The 19,118-nt window shown below is 43.7% G+C and overlaps 1 long non-coding RNA gene across 4 annotated transcripts in view; it reads left to right on the forward strand.

Annotated features, from left to right (window-relative positions):
- Positions 1–19,118, forward strand: part of LOC117355687 — a 701,484-nt gene that overhangs the window by 135,731 nt on the left and 546,635 nt on the right. For all 4 annotated transcript variants that reach the window (XR_004538434.1, XR_004538433.1, XR_004538432.1 and 1 more), the window contains one exon: positions 1,603–1,701. This is a non-coding gene — a long non-coding RNA (uncharacterized LOC117355687). The remainder of the gene's footprint in view (positions 1–1,602; positions 1,702–19,118) is intronic.

Genomic DNA, 19,118 nt, shown 5'->3' on the forward strand with positions numbered 1-19,118 from the left:
AAAACAAGCCTAAAAGACATTTGGAGCATTGAGTTAAAGCAGCAGATTTCTGCTACTCAATGGCCACAGATTTGGACTTGGAGGATGAGATGTACAGCATCAGCATCTATGAGACAAACCTGGTTCTTTTTGTTACATAGAATTTTTTTGGACCCCAGTTCGTTTGCAAAAGTTGGACAGTTCAAAGTCTAATAGATGCTGGCATTGTCATCTTGAAGTAGGGACACTGGATCATTTGTTGTTTTATTGTCCCTTGATACTCAATTTTTGGAAATCAATATGGGGACAAATTAATAGGATATTGGAAACATCGATTCCTTTGTCCTATGATGTGATCATTTGTGGGACGTTGTTGAATGCTAAAAATCCATTAGATAGGTATAAAAGCAGACTCCTTATAATTATGACATGGATTGCCATGCAAATGATTTCTAAGAATTGAAAAAACTGGGACAGGCTAAATTTTTCCTTTTGGTGGGAAACTTTATGTCTATGTTATAGTTATGAAAAAATGAATTCAGAAATATAGGGTCATAATAAACTATTTAAACAACATGGGGTCCATTAACGAATTTTGTTAACTGATTAGTTGTATAATGCCTTTATTTTCTATTTGATTTGCACACACATCTAGGGAGGGTGGGAGAGAGGGAGGGCGGGGGGGGGGAAATACATTTTGTATGTAGTGCTGTTCATGATATTAATTGTATGTAAAATTTATTGCACTTTGTACTCGAATTGAAAATCAATAAAGAATTAAAAAATAAAAAATGGGGGAGTACCTTCAGGAAACACTGGCAGGGTGGGGAAATCTTTGTGTAGTGATGCAAGTGGGATAAACTAGAAGGAGCTAATGTGAAGGCAAGAGTCTGAGGTCTGTTAGGCAAATAGAAGTGGAAAAGGAGACCAATGTGGTTTTCAAAGTAGCTCTTATATTGAAACATGACCCCCTATCAGGAATCACCGATATCACTTCTGCCCAGGACCCTAGACACCAGAGAGTAGGACAGGGAGGGAGCCCTTGGGAGGGTGGGGTTTCATGCTTTGTGGAGAGGACTTCCTAGTGGGGGAGGGCACTTCCACATGGGCACCACTACTACTGTGAACAAGTTTGGTTGAGGGGTCTGGTTGGGGGTATTTGAGGGGGGGGGGACAGAGGATGCTACAGAAGACCATTCAGCTTTTGGGAGGGCCTTTGCCTACTTCTGTTTGGTCAGGTAGCTGGGAACAATGGGGCATAACTTGGTGTTTTGTTTATTTGTTTTGGCTGGATGTTCCCAGCCCAATGAACTAACGCTGCTTGAGAGGTGGCTCACAGACAGCATTATTCCTTTACCATGGGAGTCAGCAATCTACAGTACTAAGATACCACAGGTTGGTAACTCCTGTGGTAAATCAAGGTGCAGTAAAAACTTACCTTTTACTGCTCCTTGATATCTTTGTGCCACCCCCTGTTTTTCTCTGTTGTCATATTCTATTTTTAAAGCCCTCAACATAATTACATTTCACACAGTTAAGATCCTAAGGTTGGTTAGTGTATGAGGCATCTCGCTGGCAAGTCATTTCATGTTCTTGTTTTTTTTTTTTTTTTTTTCAATACAGAGGTTAAGATAAGGCTGGAACATCAGGACTCCATTACTGCTACACTTGTGAATCAAGGGGGAGAGCAGCTTCTGTGCACAGCACAGGGTGAATTTCTCGGTGAGTTGTGTATTCATTTGCTTGTCCAGAGGAACTCAAATTTTTCCCTTCTCCAGGCACTAGATTCCTATAACAAAAAAATGGCAAAAACTGATTTGGCCATTGGCTTTTGTCAGTAGATGGTCAAATCATCACCGAACTCCAAAGATACAGTGACAGAAATTCAGTGGCTGGTTGTGATACTAAAAACTAATTTGGCTGCCAGCTTTCATTAGTAGGTGACCAAGGAGCTCATTTTCAAAAGAAAAAAACATCAAAAACTTGGACTAAATGGGCAGATGAGGATGGAGTTCCCATGGAGACAGTGAAAAATTTGTCCCCGTGTCATTCTCTAATGAATTTAGAGCTGAAAACCTATGCTCCTAAAGTTTAACTGAAAATAGGACACACATTTAGGGGACATTCTTCAAGGGATGTAAAAGCATTAGCATGCGCTAACTGCTAAAGACACCTATCATATTCCTGTGGGCATCTTTAGCGGTTAGTGCACACTACCACATTTGTCTGTGCTAATGCTCTTAGCATCCTTTGATGAATTCCCCCTTTAAGGGCATAAATTTAGGAGCTCCGGTTTTTTTTTTTTTTTTTTGGAGTATCAGCTGTTTATTATTAAAAAATGAGATATTTTTGCAAGGTACAAATAGGCATTAAAGAAACTTTTTTGCAGTACAAACGCTGTTTCAGTTGATTCAGTTTTGGTAAAGCTTCATTTAGTGTGTTTGATCATGCTTTTTATGTATCTGTATTAAAAGGTAACGGAATTAGAACATAACAAAGAGCTTAGAAACTGCTAAACACCTGCATGGATTCCTTATGTAGGGAAAGGCCTAGACCAGTGTCTCACAAACTTTCTGGCTGGTGGCACACTAAACCCAGTGCCCGGCTGGAAGGCACTCGGAAGTGCACGGCCGTCACTCGCATGCGTGATGTCATTGTGTTGACGTCCGTGTATACGAGGAGGCCCATCTGGCCGTGACTCGCTTCGGTGGCGGGATCTGGGAGGAGGGGAGGTGTGGGGAGAGGAGGAGAGATGCCGGCGAGGAGAAGAGTCATCCGCGCTGGCTGATTGTCTACAGGACGTGCCTCTCACTGCGAGAGGCACGTCCTGTAGGCAGTCAACCGGCGCAGATGACTCTCCTCCTCGCTAGTGTGTCGCAGCACACCTGAAATCTCAGGAGGCACACTGGTGTACCGCGATACACTGGCCTAGACCTTGCAGCTTTAAAAAAATTAAGAAAGACTCACAGCATACAGTTACAAGGAGAAGAAACCTGATAGAGGCCCGCACACGAAGCATGAATTAATTGGAGATTATAGATGAAAGATAATGATAAACCTGGGCTCATCCCCTGCTGCTGTCCCGATTATAGAACATTTGTTTATTTATTTAAAATATATAGTCCATCAATCAGAGTATCTTAATGGAGATTGCATCGGCATAAGAATGAATGATGTTTATTTGCTTCTTGATATACTGTCCAGTTAGTAGGCTTTCTGAATGGTTTACAATATTATATAAAACAGCGCTTCTCAAACTGTGAGTCTGGACCTCAAATTAGGTCAAAAGCTAGGTGGGCTCTTCATAGGTGCATTATTATTCTGCATCTCCAGGGGGGTCACATAATTTTATTTGGCCATAATCATGGAGGTCACGGTCACAAAAAGATTGGTAAGCACTGATATAAAACATTAATACTACAAGCACACACACGCTCAGGAATAAATTTTCAATCAGGATGTCTAGCAAATAATTTGAAACATCTAATAATCTAGACATTTCTTATTATATATATATTCAGAAGGGCTATTAGAAATTTCCTTATATGGCAAACTGACCCTACCCAGTTTATCCCAGAATGCATTGGGTGAGGCAGGACCCTCCATTTTAAAGCAACTGGGTATGTCTCCTTCCATAAGCGGTACAGTGCTCCCCTGGTCATTCGCGGTCGGCGATTCACGGTCCCGGTCATTCGCGGTATTTTATGATTTCCTTCACTCGCCGGTGCTCCAGCTGCCCTCTTCTGCCACTCCTGCTGCCCTCTCCTGTCTCCCCCGCTAAAAAACGTATTTGCGGTTTTTCAACATTTCCTGGAATGGAGCCCCTGCAAATATCGGGGGGGGGGGGGAGGGGGGTACTATATTGAATCTGGATGGGAGGGAGGATGCCAGTAGATACCAAGAACATTTTTAAAATTCCATTGCTATTAGCGTGCGGCCATGAAAGAAAATTACCATGTGAGCACTTACCACCATCCATTTTGTAGGCAGTAAGGACTCACGTGGTAATTGTACACTAACTAGCTAGTGTGTGATAATTAAGCTGTTCTAACTAAATAGCACAGGAATACCCAGTTTCCATCCCCTGACATGCCCCTTTATATTTTTTTAGCGCTTAGATTAGCATGAACTAATTTGGCAGTTACCACAGGATGTCTGAGCGGGTCCCACAGTACGTCATTTTGAGTTGTGTTTGGCACACATTATCACCTAATGCAGTTTCATAAAAGGGCCCCTAAGTGCTTTAGAATATCAGGCTGAAAGTCTTCAATTTTACTGAAAAGTTAAAACATCCTGCTCTTATCTTAAATCCAAGGGAAGAGCATTCCATAACACGAGATCAGAAATAGAAAACACTCATCGCCGTTTATCCACATTGCCATTATACTCCCGTACTCCCTTCAGCTTTTGCGTCATCCAAACTTCATATTTACATTTGTAGCCAGCCCTCTAATTGATGGGGTTGAGGATGACTCCTGGGGTGGGTACAAAACAGTTTGTTGTCCGTGGCCAAATACTTACATTTCTCTGAACTATTCTCTTGCCATTCACACAGAATAAAGATAAAAGGCTTTTAGGCCCTGATTCTATAGATGGTGCCTAATTGCTAAATGACGTTGAACACGATTGTCAATCATCTGCTAGGCGCTATTTATAGTAGGCTTTGGTGTAGAGGCCTACCGAGTTAGGCATCTGCTGGATAATTAATTTTTTAAAATTGTTTTTTATTGGCACTTTCAGTTATCAATGCCGATTAAACCGATTAAAAAAATTAAGTTAGGTGCTTAGATCAGCTAGGCACTGTTTATAGAATTTGAGCCTTAGTGGTTAAGGATCAGATTCAATAAATGATGTGCGCTGTTCTTTAAATGGCACAAGTTGGGTGCCATTTAGGGAATAGGGATTAGTGACAGAACCTGCGCCGAACTTTTCAGCACAAGGATTTGTAGCAACTGAAATCTGGTGTAAATCTTTACATGTTATGTTAGAAGTGAATCCCTTGAATTCTATAATAATATGCCCATCTTTAGTGAATGCCCCTGACCCTCCCATGCTCCTCCTATGGTCATGTCCTCTTTTCAATTGCATGCAAAAAAAATTGCGCTCGCTTCTTTATAGAATAGCCCTTCACAAGATGTGTGCGCAAATCCAAATTGTTGCCATCAAGTATTGGTACTAAGGGTCCTGATTCTAGTAACGGCGCCTACATCGACCGTTGCCTACAAAAACGGTGCCGGCCATGTGTCAGTCATGCAGCTTACGTTGAACATAGGCGCCAGTAATGTAGGCCAGGGTTTTGTAGGCTTACTTTACTTGTGCCTATGCATGATGAGAAACGTGTCTACAGTCATCTAGCGGAGCCTAAGGTCATTTCCAGCATAAACCATGCCTTACTTTGACGTTAGGCACTGTTAGGAGTGTCCTTTGTTGTAGGTGCCTACATTTTTTTTTTTTTTTTTACAGTGATATTTTAATTGGTTTTAAATGACACGGTCAATTACCGCACCAATTAAAACAATTACAGTAAGTTAAGCAGTGATAGGGCATCTACCACAGCCTAACTTATGGCGCAGTTACTAGAATCAGGCCCTGATTGGCTTATTACTCTTGTAAAATTGTGCACACAATTTAAGCATACACCCAAATTAGCGCACAATTTTGAGTGCCATATATAGAATCTGGGAGTAAGTGAGAATCCTCTTGGCATTCTCTGGGCAACCATGACCAACCCACACCTGGAAATGCAATAGTGGAAGTTGGCAAGGATTAAATTTAAAAATGCTCATTTCTTGAGCAGTCCATAGGTGTATAAAATGTATAAAAGCAGGGCAATAAAAATAAGAATAAAGTACAGTGATGACAAAAGGTTTCGGACTTGCTCGAGGTTCCATTATCTCTTGGTCTCTCCTTTGTTTGCTGTTACTCCTACATCTCTCCTTATCTACCCTCTCAGGAAAAGTCTTCTACCCTCCTTGGTTTCTCTGCTTGTGTTGAGCGCAGGCAGAGAAGAAGCTGAGCAGTGACTCCTAAGTCTCCCATGTTCTGTGGAAGGTCCTGAGTGTGGGTGGGATGTGGCCCTCCAATGCATGGCCTTTCACACGGTCCCTGGCTGTACTTCTCTATTGCTTCTTGGCATATGGAAAATTTTAACAGCTTTACTCTGCTTGCCAACCTTTGGAAGTCACTCTTATGAACCCCCTCATTATTTATGGCACCATATAGACCTTGGAATAAGCTGAGGTATTGGCTTAAACCAGGGGTGTCCAACCTTTTGGCTTCCCTGGGCCGCATTGGCCAAAAAAAATGTTTCTGGGGCCACACAAATGCGCAAACGCTGCAGCAAGACAGAGGAGGGAGCTGGCAAGACGGTAAACACCCAGGGACAGCAGAGGGAAACACTGCATCATCCTCGACCGGGGCCGCACAAAATACTTCATGGGGCCGCATGCGTCCCTCGGGCCACAGGTTGGATACCCCTAGCTTAAACCCTTTGCTCCTACTCTCCTCATAAAGAGGAAACAGGCTTCACTCCTGATTTTTTCTCTTCTTCTCCTTTTCCTCCTTGGTCTCTGAGGTAGGGGACCAAGGTCCTTTGTGGACCTCTGAAAGGAAAGTACTACCCACCTTCTCTTACGTCTTTGGTTTCTCTTTAAGGAAGGAAGACACTTGGCACCTCCCCATACTTACCTCTACATTTCTTTTTTCCAATTTTGAAGTACACCCACTACCAAGGTTAGCCAAAAAAAAGCCTACCTCCTCATTACCTTTGAGTTTCACTACTCTAGAGTAGAGACCCAGTAAGGTCCTCCTGTCAATGCAATGAAGGTATAATTTGGCATGCTGCTACGCATTTCTTAAAAATAAAAAAGTAACCCTTCCATATGGAAGCATCTCATTCCTTCCCATTCCTTTTTGATTGTGATTTGACCCTTCCAGCACTACCACCACAGGCAGATTTTTTCTTTTATAACTTAGCCGTGAACTCACATTCCTCACCGTCCCTCCAGCCTCCTCTCTAACAAGTCCTGTGCAAACGTGACCTCACCACTTTCTGATGCTGTGTCCACTAACTCTCACACCAAACAGAAAGGCTGCTTTTAACCAAAAACACTGATTTGTGCTCTGGTTACAGTGGAAAGTCAGAGACACTGCATGCACATTAGGTTAGATAAATCAATACTTACAAAAAGAAAGAAGAAATCAGTGAGGAGTTTCTGAATGCTCTGAGTTAAAAAAAAATGTTCTCTGAGAAAGCTGCAACAGTGTCATTTTGCTAGAGGCGACTGAAGCAATTGTGAAGATGATATGTGATTTAGGTTTCAGGTATAATTTTTTATTTACAGTAAGTGCTGACATTACTCCCAGTTGACCTCAGAGTTATTTTCTCCATTGCTTGGGTGTGGTAGGTGCCAGGAAGTCATTTCTTCCTTCCCAGCAGGTCCTGTCAGGGGGCTGAGACCTCCCCAGTGCTTTCTTGATAAATCAAAATGGGCATAGTGACAGCAAGAGGAGAACACCAAATTAGAGCATTACTGGATGATGTTCAGCGCTGCTTTATGTACATTTGCATGTTATGCATTTCGGCCCTGATTCTATAAAGTCTGCCTAAAGTTAGGCACCGATATCGGCACCTATTTTAATTGGTCAATAGGCTTTTTTTTTTTTCAGTGTCAAAGTTTTTATTTTGAAGTGAAAATACAAAAGGAAATATACAATAATCCGGAAACAGATACAACCAGAAACAAACCAAAATACACGATGAAAAAGTCTACCGCGTGGTGTCTGCGCGGAGACAAATGCTTGGTCAATAGGCTTAATCAGTGCTGATATTGGCACTTAACACCTCATAATCAAATTTAATTGGACTTAATTGAAAGTTAGGTGCTTAACTAAAAAAAACAACAACTACTACTGCTATTTATTATTTCCTTAGCGCTACCAGACGCACACAGCACTGTACATTAAACACACAAGAGAAGGTCAATGCAACAGACACCCAGTTCAGGGTTGTTGGTCCCTGACTCAGCAAAAGTGGTCCACAAATCACCTGAAACTCAGGGCCATTCAGCTGGCACTGCATGTCCTGGAGAAGACCCTGAGAGGCAAGGCAGTTAATATTCTTGGACAATGCGACAGTGGTAGGGAGAGGGGAGACATGATCGAAACATTTAAGTACCTCACGGGACGTGTCGAAGTGGAAGATGATATTTTCTTTCTCGGCCACAAGAGGGCACCCGCTCAAACTCAGGGGCGGACAATTTCATAGCGACACCAGAAAGTATTTCTTCACAGAGAGAGTGGTTGATCATTGGAACAAGCTTCCAGTGCAGGTGATTGAGGCAGACAGCGTGCCAGACTTTAAGAATAAATGGGATACCCATGTGGGATCCCTACCAGGATCAAGATAAGGAAATTGGGTCATTAGGGCATAGACAGGGGGTGGGTAAGCAGAGTGGGCAGACTTGATGGGCTGTAGCACTTTTTTGCCGTCATCTTCTATGTTTCTATGTTTCTTTGTTTCTACATCAACTGACAAGGAGGCACCAGGAGCACCCTGTTACATCTAGAGGCTCCAGTTCTCTTATGGGTGGCAGAAACTCAGCTCCAGGCTCTCAGTTGCACGCATTGTAGGAGTAGAGAATGTTCAGGCTAACTATCTCAGCCGGCAGACACTCGACTTAGGGGAGAATTTGATTCCATTGTTCAGAAGTGGGGGAACCCACTGATGGATCTCATGGCATTAGCAGCCATGATCACTTTTACACTTTTACAGCCAAAGATTGAAACCAAGAAGCACAGGGTTGGACGTGTTGGTCCAGTTGTGGCCGAGGAAGGGGTTCTTGTATGTGTCTCCCCCGTATCCCATTCTAGGTCAAGTCATTCACAGGATTGTGAGTCATCCGGAGCTGGTTGTCATAGTGGCGCCTGATTGTCCCCGTGGACCGTGATATGCAGACCTAGTTTGCCTGTAGAGAGACGAAGGCCTCAGATTGAAGGTTCAGGCAGATCTCCTAACACACAGTCCGAGCCCCATAGGGAATCCAGAACCCTTTGAGCTCATGGCATGGCTCTTGTGTAGTTGGCCTTAGCAAGGAAGGGGTTACTAAGAACTGGTTGTTTCCACTCTGCTTAGAGCCAATAAGCCCTCAATGGTGGTGGCCTATGCCAAGATCTGTAAGACTTTCCGACAGTGGTGTGCTAAGATCGATGTGGAGCCCTTACAAGCCCCAATCTCGGTAATCCTGGAATTTTTGCAAGAGGGACATGAAAAGGGCCTAACAGTCTGATCGTTGAAAGTACAGATAGGCTTTTCATGCTTCTGAACTCGGGGAGAGAGTACTTCTCTGACATCTCACCCAGATGTGGCAAGATTCTTTAATTGGGCTTTCAGATTGCACCCTCCGATGCGTCTACCATTCCCATCATGGAACCATAATACTGTTTTGCAAGGTCTCAGTACAGCTCTGTATTAACCCTCGTGGGAGGCATCCCTCTTGGATCTGATGGTCAAGACGGTGTTCTTGGTTGCGATTTCATCAGCGAGATGAGTCTGAGTTACAAGCTTTCTCTTGCAGGGAGTCGTTTCTTAGGATTACTTAAGCTCCTTGTGCATGGTTCCGTCCTCTCTACCGAAAGTAGTCTGTCTTCCATGTCAGTCAGGAAGTACATTTGCTTGCCTTTTGGCCTATAGGGGGTTGAAGGAAAAGGACAAAATATTGCATTTTCTAGATGGAAGGAGAGTGCTTCTTCGCTACCTCAAAGTTACCAATAAGTTTCAAGTTTCTGATCATCTTTTTGTTCTGACCAGACATACTAAGAAAGGCAGGTCTGTATCCAAGGCTTCGAAGTCCAGATGGATTAAAATAGCAGTTTCCTCTGAGAATTTGGGCTGTGGCCGATTGTGTTGAAGGCACACTCCACCAGAGGGTGCCTACCTTATGGGCAGAGGCTCAGGCAGTCTTCCCCCTGGAGATTTGTAGAGCAGCGACTTGATCTACTCTTCATACCTTTATCATGTTCTTTAGAGTAGACAGTCCAGGAAGGATGCTGTTTTGGGTCCTCAGTATTAAAGGCAAGCTTAGTAGTCCCACCTTAGACTCAGGGGACTGCTTTGGTACATCCTTAGCATTCAGGACTACTAGACACATTGCACTAGAAAGAAAGATTAGGGTCTTACCTTGATAATCTTCATTCTTGTAGATGTGTCTAGTATTCCTGAAGCTCTACCCTGTGAGGATGCTTCACCTTCCTGTGGTCTCAATTTCAGTTTTATGAGTGACTGTGAAGATTTGCTTTGTCTCTCAGATAAGCTGGAAAAAAAAGGTTTATCAAGTCTGAGTTTCTGTTTCTTAGCAGGACATATGAGTAGCTGCGAGCCAGTTGCATACAGTTTTGTATAATTTTGAAAGTTATACCGTATATACTTGAATATAAGTCAATCCGAGTATAAGACGAGATACCCTTTTAACCCCCCCAAAAAGGAGGAAGAAAGGTTGACTTGAATTAAACTAGTGTACAAAAAGTGCTAGGTGAAAAAAGTGAGAAATAAAACAAAAAATCACTAAAACACAGTGGAATGGTTCAAGTGTCTCTATCCCCCATCGGGGGTTAAATGGCATCCACAATCAACCGGTCTGGCTCAAGAACGAGCAAAATCAAAAAGAGAGTACTTAGTAATTCAGTTGGGTGACCCAGGGATGTTTCACAAGTAAATACCCTTGTGGGTTTTGATTGTGACAGCTGGTCCTTTAGGGACTTGTTTCCATATGCAAGCTGTGAGACTGAGGGTATCCCATTCACACTAATTATTAGCAGTAAGTTGGCTGGCTGGTTCAGCTGTCTCTACCCTACATCTTGTTTTTGGGTTGGGGGAACTTTTTGGTTTTGGCTGTTTTTGCAGCTTTCCCTATTTTGGGTTTTTGTATTGTTCATTGAAATAAAAATACAGCAGCGGGTGAGTTTGTAGAAACAGTACAAGTGCTGAATTGTATCCTTTTGGAGGAGAGTGTGGTGTAGTGATTAGAGCTACAGCCTCAACACCATGAGGATGTGGATTCAAACCCTGCACTGCTCCTTGTGACCCTGGGAAAATCACTTTAATCCTCCACTGCCCCAGATACATGAGAAAGATTGTGAGCCCACTGGGACAGATAGGGAAAATGCTTGAAATGCCTGTATTTAAACTGCTTTGGGTGTGGTTATATAACTACAAAAAAGGCCATATATAAATCCCTTTCCTTTTTTTTTCCTCCCCATGCCTTTGCATGATGTTGGATGCTGCTGCTGTTTGCAGCTCCTTCTGCAGAGAATCCTCAGTTCTGGGTTTTCCAGCACAAGCTCAAGGCTGGGGATGCAGGTGGGAGGTTTAGAGTTCTGAACATGGAGGGGGGGGGGGGGAGAATAGAAGCTTAAACAATAGCTTTAATAGCAAACCTTCTTTTTCACTTAGGATGAGCTGCAAGCTGTTCCTTGCTGGCTGATGAACTAATGTCTGAATCTTAGAAAAAATGTGTCTTGAAGGAGAGTGCTTTAAATAGATGAGTACAGTGGGGAACACCGTGTGCTCAAAGAAAGATTTACATTTGATTTTTGTGAATGCAGCACAGTGTTTCTTTTTTAAGCTCCACAGAAACTAGCGTTCAGTCTGTGCTTGTTTCTTTCTTTCTATCACCAGGGTCATTTTCACTTCTTTTGTTGTCTGAGGGCTGGGGGTCTTCTCCAAGACCTGTGCCCAGTGCTGTTCTTGATTCTGTAGGAATCACAGCTTTAGGTGAAGATACTGCTTTTTCTTCTCCCAGCACTCCTGAGCCTCTTCCCAGGACATGCGTGTGCTCTTCAGAAGTGTCCAGCATGTCTGTGTACAGTGCCATAGTCTGAGCCAAGAAAGGGAATTTACTGCCAGGAGTGAGCCATCTAGTGGCTCAGCTCGTTATAGCATGCTGGTGTAGCAGGCTCGACCTTAAACCCACTGTACCCCGTTGCTGAACGCCAGAGGCATCCATTGTACCTTTCTTGCGTACAGTGTTTTTGTTCTTTTTGTTTTTTCTTATGACATGCAGCACATGCTGGCCCCTTTTCTGTCTACATTTTGAGTAAAATGGTGTGGTAGCCATGTTAGCTCACTTTTAAAGGTAATATATAGAAACAAAACATAAAGGACATAAGGTGATACCTTTTTTATTGGACTAACAATGCCTTTTTATTAGTTTTTGAAGGTAACCCTTCTTCAGATCAGAAATACCTTAAGTAAATGTTGACAAATATCAGTATATATAAGTGAAACATGACAGCATTCCAATGGCAGTCTCACAGGAAGAGGGGAGGGATAGGTAAGGTGAGAAACAAGGAGGGCTGGGTGGATGAGAGACAGAGAGATAAGGATGGGTGATCATAAGGTGACAAAGCTGTATAATTTTATGGTTTGTAATGCAATAGAAACCCAACATCTTTGTTAAGTCCTGTCTGGTAAGTGTCAAAATATTTTGATTTTGAAGGTCTTTACATTCCTGAGATACTGGTAGATTTGTATTCCAAGGATTTCTTGAATCTTCAGTGTGGATATCCTGAAAACCTGACTGATTGAGGTGCCCCAGGACAGGTTTGGGAATCACTGTATTAGAATTTCAAACATTTACATCTCTAGGTCGCATCATGCACTGCTCTGTTGAAGTTTGCACTCTGCTAATGCCACAGCACAAGCCTCTCACATTCTGTCCTGGACCCTGCTCCAATCCTTCTGATCTCTTTCTGGCTTAGTAGCACAGCACTAGAGGCAAAGCATATGAAAACATGTACAAAACCCCCCAGAGAGTAATAATAATAATATAACACAAGAGATGCTATTGGATAGGCCTACTCGATGTTACCCTGGAAATGTTCACATTTCTAACTTGGTTAAATCAATGAGAATTTTAACTTGATTGTTTTCTTTAGCCTATTATTTTACACTAGTGTTTAAGCCCGTTACATTAACGGGTGCTAGAATATATGCCTGTCTGTCTTTCTTTATTTATGTCTCTCTCCCTGCTCCTGTCTCTTTCTTCCTTTCTTTCTGTCTCTCTCCCTCCTGCTATTTTTTTCTCTCTCTCTCCCTGGCACCCTTTGTCTGTCTGTCTTTCTTTCTGTCTGTCTCTCTGGTCCCCTGTCTGTCTTTATTTCTGTCTGTCTCTCTCCCTGGCCTCCTTTGTCTGTCTGTATTTCTTTCTGTCTCTCCCCCCTCCCCCCCCACTTTCCTTTGCAGAAGCAGCAGCGGTATTTCCCTTCTCCTCCAGGTCCCTGTGAAGTAGTAGCAGCATTTTCCCCCACCCACCCCATTCCCTTCTCTCCCCCCCCCCACTTTCCTTTGCAGAAGCAGCAACGGTATTTTCCTTCCCCTCCAGGTCCCTGTGAAGTAGTAGCAGCATTTTCCCTCACCCCCCATTCCTTTCTCTCCCCCCCTCCCACTTTACTTTGCAGAAGCAGCAGTGATATTTCCCTTCCCCTCCAGATCCCTGTGAAGTAGTAGCAACATTTTCCCCCCCCCCCCATTCCCTTCTCTCCCCCCCCCCCCCCCACTTTCCTTTGCAGAAGCAGCAGTGGTATTTCCCTTCCCCTCCAGGTCCCTGTGAAGTAGTAGCAGCATTTTCCCCCACCCCCATTCCCTTCTCCCCCCCTCCACTTTCCTTTGCAGAAGCAGCAGCGGTATTTCCCTTCCCCTCCAGGTCCCTGTGAAGTAGTAGCAGCATTTTTCCCCACCCCCCATTCCCTTCTCTCCCCCCCCCACTTTCCTTTGCAGAAGCAGCAGTGATATTTCCCTTCCCCTCCAGATCCCTGTGAAGTAGTAGCAACATTTTCCCCCACCCCCCATTCCCTTCTCTTCCCCCCCCCCACTTTCCTTTGCAGAAGCAGCAGCGGTATTTCCCTTCCCCTCCAGGTCCCTGTGAAGTAGTAGCAGCATTTCCCCCCCCCCCCATTCCCTTCTCCCCCCCACTTTCCTTTGCAGAAGCAGCAGTGATATTTTCCTTCCCCTCCAGGTCCCTGCTGAAGCAATTCCCTTCTCTTACCTGAGCTGTCCTGCTCCGTTCGGCCCCTCCCTGCGATCTGACCTGCTCCGTTGGGCCCCTCCCCCTTCCCTTCCCGCGGGCTGGCCTGCTGCGGCCGAAGGTTTTTGTTTTAAGTTATGGCGGCTCCTCTCACGCTGCTGATCCTCCTGTAAAGAGCAGCCTGTGATGGTGGCCGGCTTTAGCGAACCTCGCAGGCTGCTCTCCAGCCTCGGTAGCACGTTCCCTCTGACGCATGGGATCGCGTCAGAGGGAATGTGCTACCTAGTTGGAGAACGGCCTGCGAGGTTCGCTAAAGCCGGCCACCATCGCAGGCTGCTCTTTACAGGAGGATCAGCAGCAGCAGCGGCGGCGAGTGAGGGCCGAGGTGTGTTCCCTGCCGAGGACACGGGCAGGGAGAGAGCTTGCCTGGCTTCCAGGGTGAGTGAGGGCGGGAGGAGGGGAGTGGCCAGAATGTTCCCTGCCGCTGGGTTGGCTGCCACGGAACACACACCACAGCGGCAGGCAACACAAAATCCTAAGTGCGCATGTGCGCGTAGTCTTTTATTATATAGGATGTTTGCAAACAGAGAGATCTCTGAATTGAGATAAATCAAAGCCCCCTGGTGCATGACCTACTCTGCCTTATAGCAGATCTCACACTTGCCATGTCTAGTGGGCAGCCACAGTTGTAAGTATGTGTTTCAGACAGAGTGGAGTACTCTGTTAACATACGGCTCCATGTTTCCCCCAGACAGACTGATCCAAATTTGTCTTTTACCACGTTTCAGATGGGGACTTAAAAATTCTGATTTGCTTAACAAATCAGGACTGAACACCCCCAGGCATGCAAGGAAAGGGTAAGAGTAGGACTGCATCAGTCTGGGGGGTGACAGCCCTAACATTGACAGATGGCTTATTAAGTGATTGACATGAGCGTGCATCTCAGGATCATGCAGAAATTTCAGCATCCATCTTTGAATCCAGGAATATAGATTTTGAACCTGCCATTACCATACTTAGGTATTAATATAGAACAAAATCTTTTCCAGAGAAAGGAAAATGGTAAATGGTAAAAACAGAGGGCATAATTTGAGGTTGAGGGGTGGTAGACTCAAGAGTAATGTTAGGAAATTATTCTTTACGGAGAGGGTGGTTGATGCCTGGAATTTGCTCCTGAGGGAGGTGGTGGAGAAGAAAATGGTGATAAAAAAAGCATGGGATGAACACAGAGGGTCTCTTTAGCAGAAAATAACAAGTTTATATAGATGAACTAAGGCCAGTACTGGACAGACTTACACGGTCTGTGACCCATATATGGCCATTCAATTGAGGATGGGGTGGGGAGGGCTTTGACAGCTTTGATGGTCTAGATGGGCTGGAGTGAGCTTTGACGGAGACTCCAGTAGATCGAACCTAAGTACAGTACTGGGCAGAGCTCTGGGTTTCTGGCCCAGATCTATCTAAGAAAAAGGACAATTTAAATTAAATCATTAATTTATAGAAAGTGTATGGTTAGGCAGACTGGATGGACCATTCGAGTCTTTATCTGCCGTCATCTACTGTGTTAGTTTAAGATTAGCTTATGTGCACGGCAGTAACTTCTGTCTCACATGAAACATAGTGGAAAAAGTACACTGTGGTTTTGTACATTTACATAATTGTTCTGTTCCTGTGGTGAAGGAAATATAGTTTTACGGAGAGGGTGGTGGATGCCTGGAATTTCCTCCTGGTAGAGGTGGTGGGGAGAAAAATAATGACCAAATTAGAAAACCTCCAACAACATGTGGAATAAACACACAAGATTTTTGTATAGGAAGAGAATGGAATGAAAGCAAAATGCAAGTAACCTTTGCACTTTAAACAGGGAATACTCTAGGTGCCTTGGTGGGCAGATTGGATGGATCATTCATCGGTCATCATTTACTATGTTACATCCCGTTGGTACGAGAAGAACTTGGAGAATGCCTGGCTCTTTGCTTAGGACAGGGATAGGGAACTCCGGTCCTCGAGAGCCGTATTCCAGTGGGGTTTTCAGGATTTCCCCAATGAATATGCATTGAAAGCAGTGCATGCAAATAGATCTCATGCATATTCATTGGGGAAATCCTGAAAACCCCACTGGAATACGGCTCTCGAGGACTGGAGTTCCCTACCCCTGGCATAGGGCCTTGGTAGGATTGTGTCAGAGGCTCACTTGTGCACAGTACAATTTAGTTCTTTATTTAATTTTCTATACCATTTTCTATACCATTTTCTATACCATTCTCCCAAGGGAACTCAGAACAGTTTACATGAATTTATTCAGGTACTAGAGCATTTTTCCCTGTCAGTCTCGGCGGGCTCCCAATCTATCTAATGTTTCTGGGGCAATGGGGGAATTAATTGCTTTGCCCAGGGTCAGAAGGAGCAGCATTGGTTTGAACCCACAACCCCAGGGTGCTGAGGCTATAGCTTTAACCACTGCACCACACTCTTTCTTATTTATTTATCTGGATTTATTAACTGCCTGTATGAAGAGATTCATCCAGGGTGCTATACAGCAACATTCAACGTAAAACTTTTGTTAACAGCATAACAGTAGTAAAAAGACTAACCCCCCCTCTTCTACCAAACCGCACTAGCGGTTTAAGCGCAGGGAGCCGCGCTGAATGGCCCGCGTTGCTCCCGACGCTCATTGAGTTCCTACGTGTCGGGTAGCAGCGTGGGCCATCCAGCGCGGCTTTCTGCGCTAAAACCGCTAGCGCGGTTTAGTAGAAGAGGCCCTAAATATAACTACAACGAATGAGGTAAACCCCAAATCAGCATGTTGAAACTTAGGGGTCTTTTTTATTAAGGTGCGCTAACCGATTTAGCGCTTACTAAAGAGCGTGCGCTAAATGCTAAGATGCCCGTAGGAATATAATGGATGCCTTAGCATTTAGTGCGTGCTAAATCGGTTAGTGCACCTTAATAAAAGGACCCCCTTAATAATAGGACTACCATGAAACGGTTTCAAAAATATACCTATAACAGCACTGAAATTCAAATAAGAGAGATATAATACAATTATCAGCATAATACTTATGAAACAACTAATAAGACTAGCATTCAAAATAACAAAAATAGGACGCCAATGCTTTTCTACATTATAGCTTATCCTATAGCCAAGGGCTATTATTAGATGGGGACAAGATGGGTGATCCATCATTCTGGCCCATGACCATATCTTTGGTCAGAGCTTGTAGTATGTCTGATCTTATACACTGGACCCACCTCCACATGCCGATACCTGAATTCTAGAAATCCATGCCACAGCTGGTCTTTGGGAAACTTGTTCGTACTCTTCTTCAGGTGGTTTGGTTACTCAGAGTTCAGAGGACACAAGCAGTGATTAAATCCTCAAGCAATGACACACAACAGGTTCCACATTCACCTAGCATGCCACCTTTCTTTCTCTATTAGTTAAACAGGACAACCTAACTATTCTTTTTATTACATTAATAATAATAATAAAAAAACACCATCCTGGAATTATTAATTAGGTGCCCATCAGTCACAGGCTGAAGTAGTCCTGTTATCTGATCTGCAGGCTTGTAATATATGCTTCCTTTTGAGAGATTTTGTTGAAAAATGGATGATAGCAGAGTTGAAGCCTTGAAGACTGGCACTACTAATGACCCATTTTTAGAGGGGTTAATTCTCTGTATGCCTTATATATAGGGGCCTATTCTATAAGGGAACATAGGTGCCTACTGTCCTTTATAGAACACTAACACAGCTCGATAGATCTGTGCATATGCCAGTGTTCTTCAGTGCAAGGCCTGGGGGCCAACAGCGGCCCTCAGAGACCTGTAGAATGACCCTCATCATCATTCTGGCTTTTTCTGTGACTCTCTGCCTTTCTACCCAAGTTCACTACACAAAGGGGGAAGTGGGTGAGGGGGAAAGCTGCATGCATGCAGGACAAAGTATTTTTCAGTAGATGAAGATAATATATTTGGAAATGAGCACCTCCTTGAGGATACGTCTGCTAAAGAGTTTGAAGGTGGGCTAATGAGGGGGATGTCATTGACACACTGGTCAGCAGTGTTGTAGCCTCACGTGGAAAGAAATTTGGTGGCGCTCCTTCAGCTCATTTGCATCCAAGATGGCCCTGACATTAAAATTGGAGAAGACCACTGGCATATGCACTTTAGCTATATGCCTATGCTCGAGAGATACACATGTTTCTTATAATATTCTATAAGTTACTCATGTAGCTCTGTGTCCCGCCCACACTCCATTCAGATTCTGTCTCGGTGTATGCTCACCTGCAAGCCACGTGTTGTTGAAGATATGAGTGGAGCTATAGAAAAACATGCTAGCACATAAGAGCGCAGGGGCACCCATGCTAGTGTTATTATCATTCACATGTGTAACTGGTGTGAAAAGTTAGTGTCTACTTTGTAGAATTAGAACTAACGATGAAGCTGCTTAGTAGTAGATTTAAAACAAACTGGAGGAAACATTTCTTCATGTAATATGTAATTATTTATTTATTTATTAAAAAATTTATATAGCGCGTACAACTATCCGGTTTCCATATCACATACATAGAATCTTGTTTCCCTCCGATTATCACATATAACATAGACATTAAACTCTGGAATTCGTTGCCAGAGAATATGATGAAAGCAGTTAGCTTAGCAGGGTTTAAAAAAGGTTTGGATAGCTTCCTAAAATAAAAGTCCATAAGTCATTATTAAGATGGACTTGGGACAATCCACTACCTATTCCTTAGGATAACAGCATAAACTCTGCTTTACTCTTTGGAATCTTGCCAGGTACTTGTGACCTGGATTGGCCACTGTTGGAAAGAGGATATTGGGTTGTTGGACCTTCGGTCTATCCCAGTATGGCAGCTCTTATGTTCTTACTATTTTCTTGCATGCGAGAGGTTAAAAGAAGGACTGGCCCAGCCTGCACAGATAGAGAGAGAGTCACTTGGGAACTTTTCTCATATACCTGTGGCATTCTGGAGATGATGCAGACAAAAATAGCGACAGGATTTGAAAATCTTTGCAATAAACTCTGTATAGAATGAGCATAGAATTGAAGCAAAATTTAAATGACATTCATACTTTGCACAGGCAGTGGCAT

The sequence above is a fragment of the Geotrypetes seraphini genome, chromosome 2 (genome assembly GCF_902459505.1).
Source record: "Geotrypetes seraphini chromosome 2, aGeoSer1.1, whole genome shotgun sequence".
NCBI classification, from domain to species: Eukaryota; Metazoa; Chordata; class Amphibia; order Gymnophiona; family Dermophiidae; genus Geotrypetes; species Geotrypetes seraphini.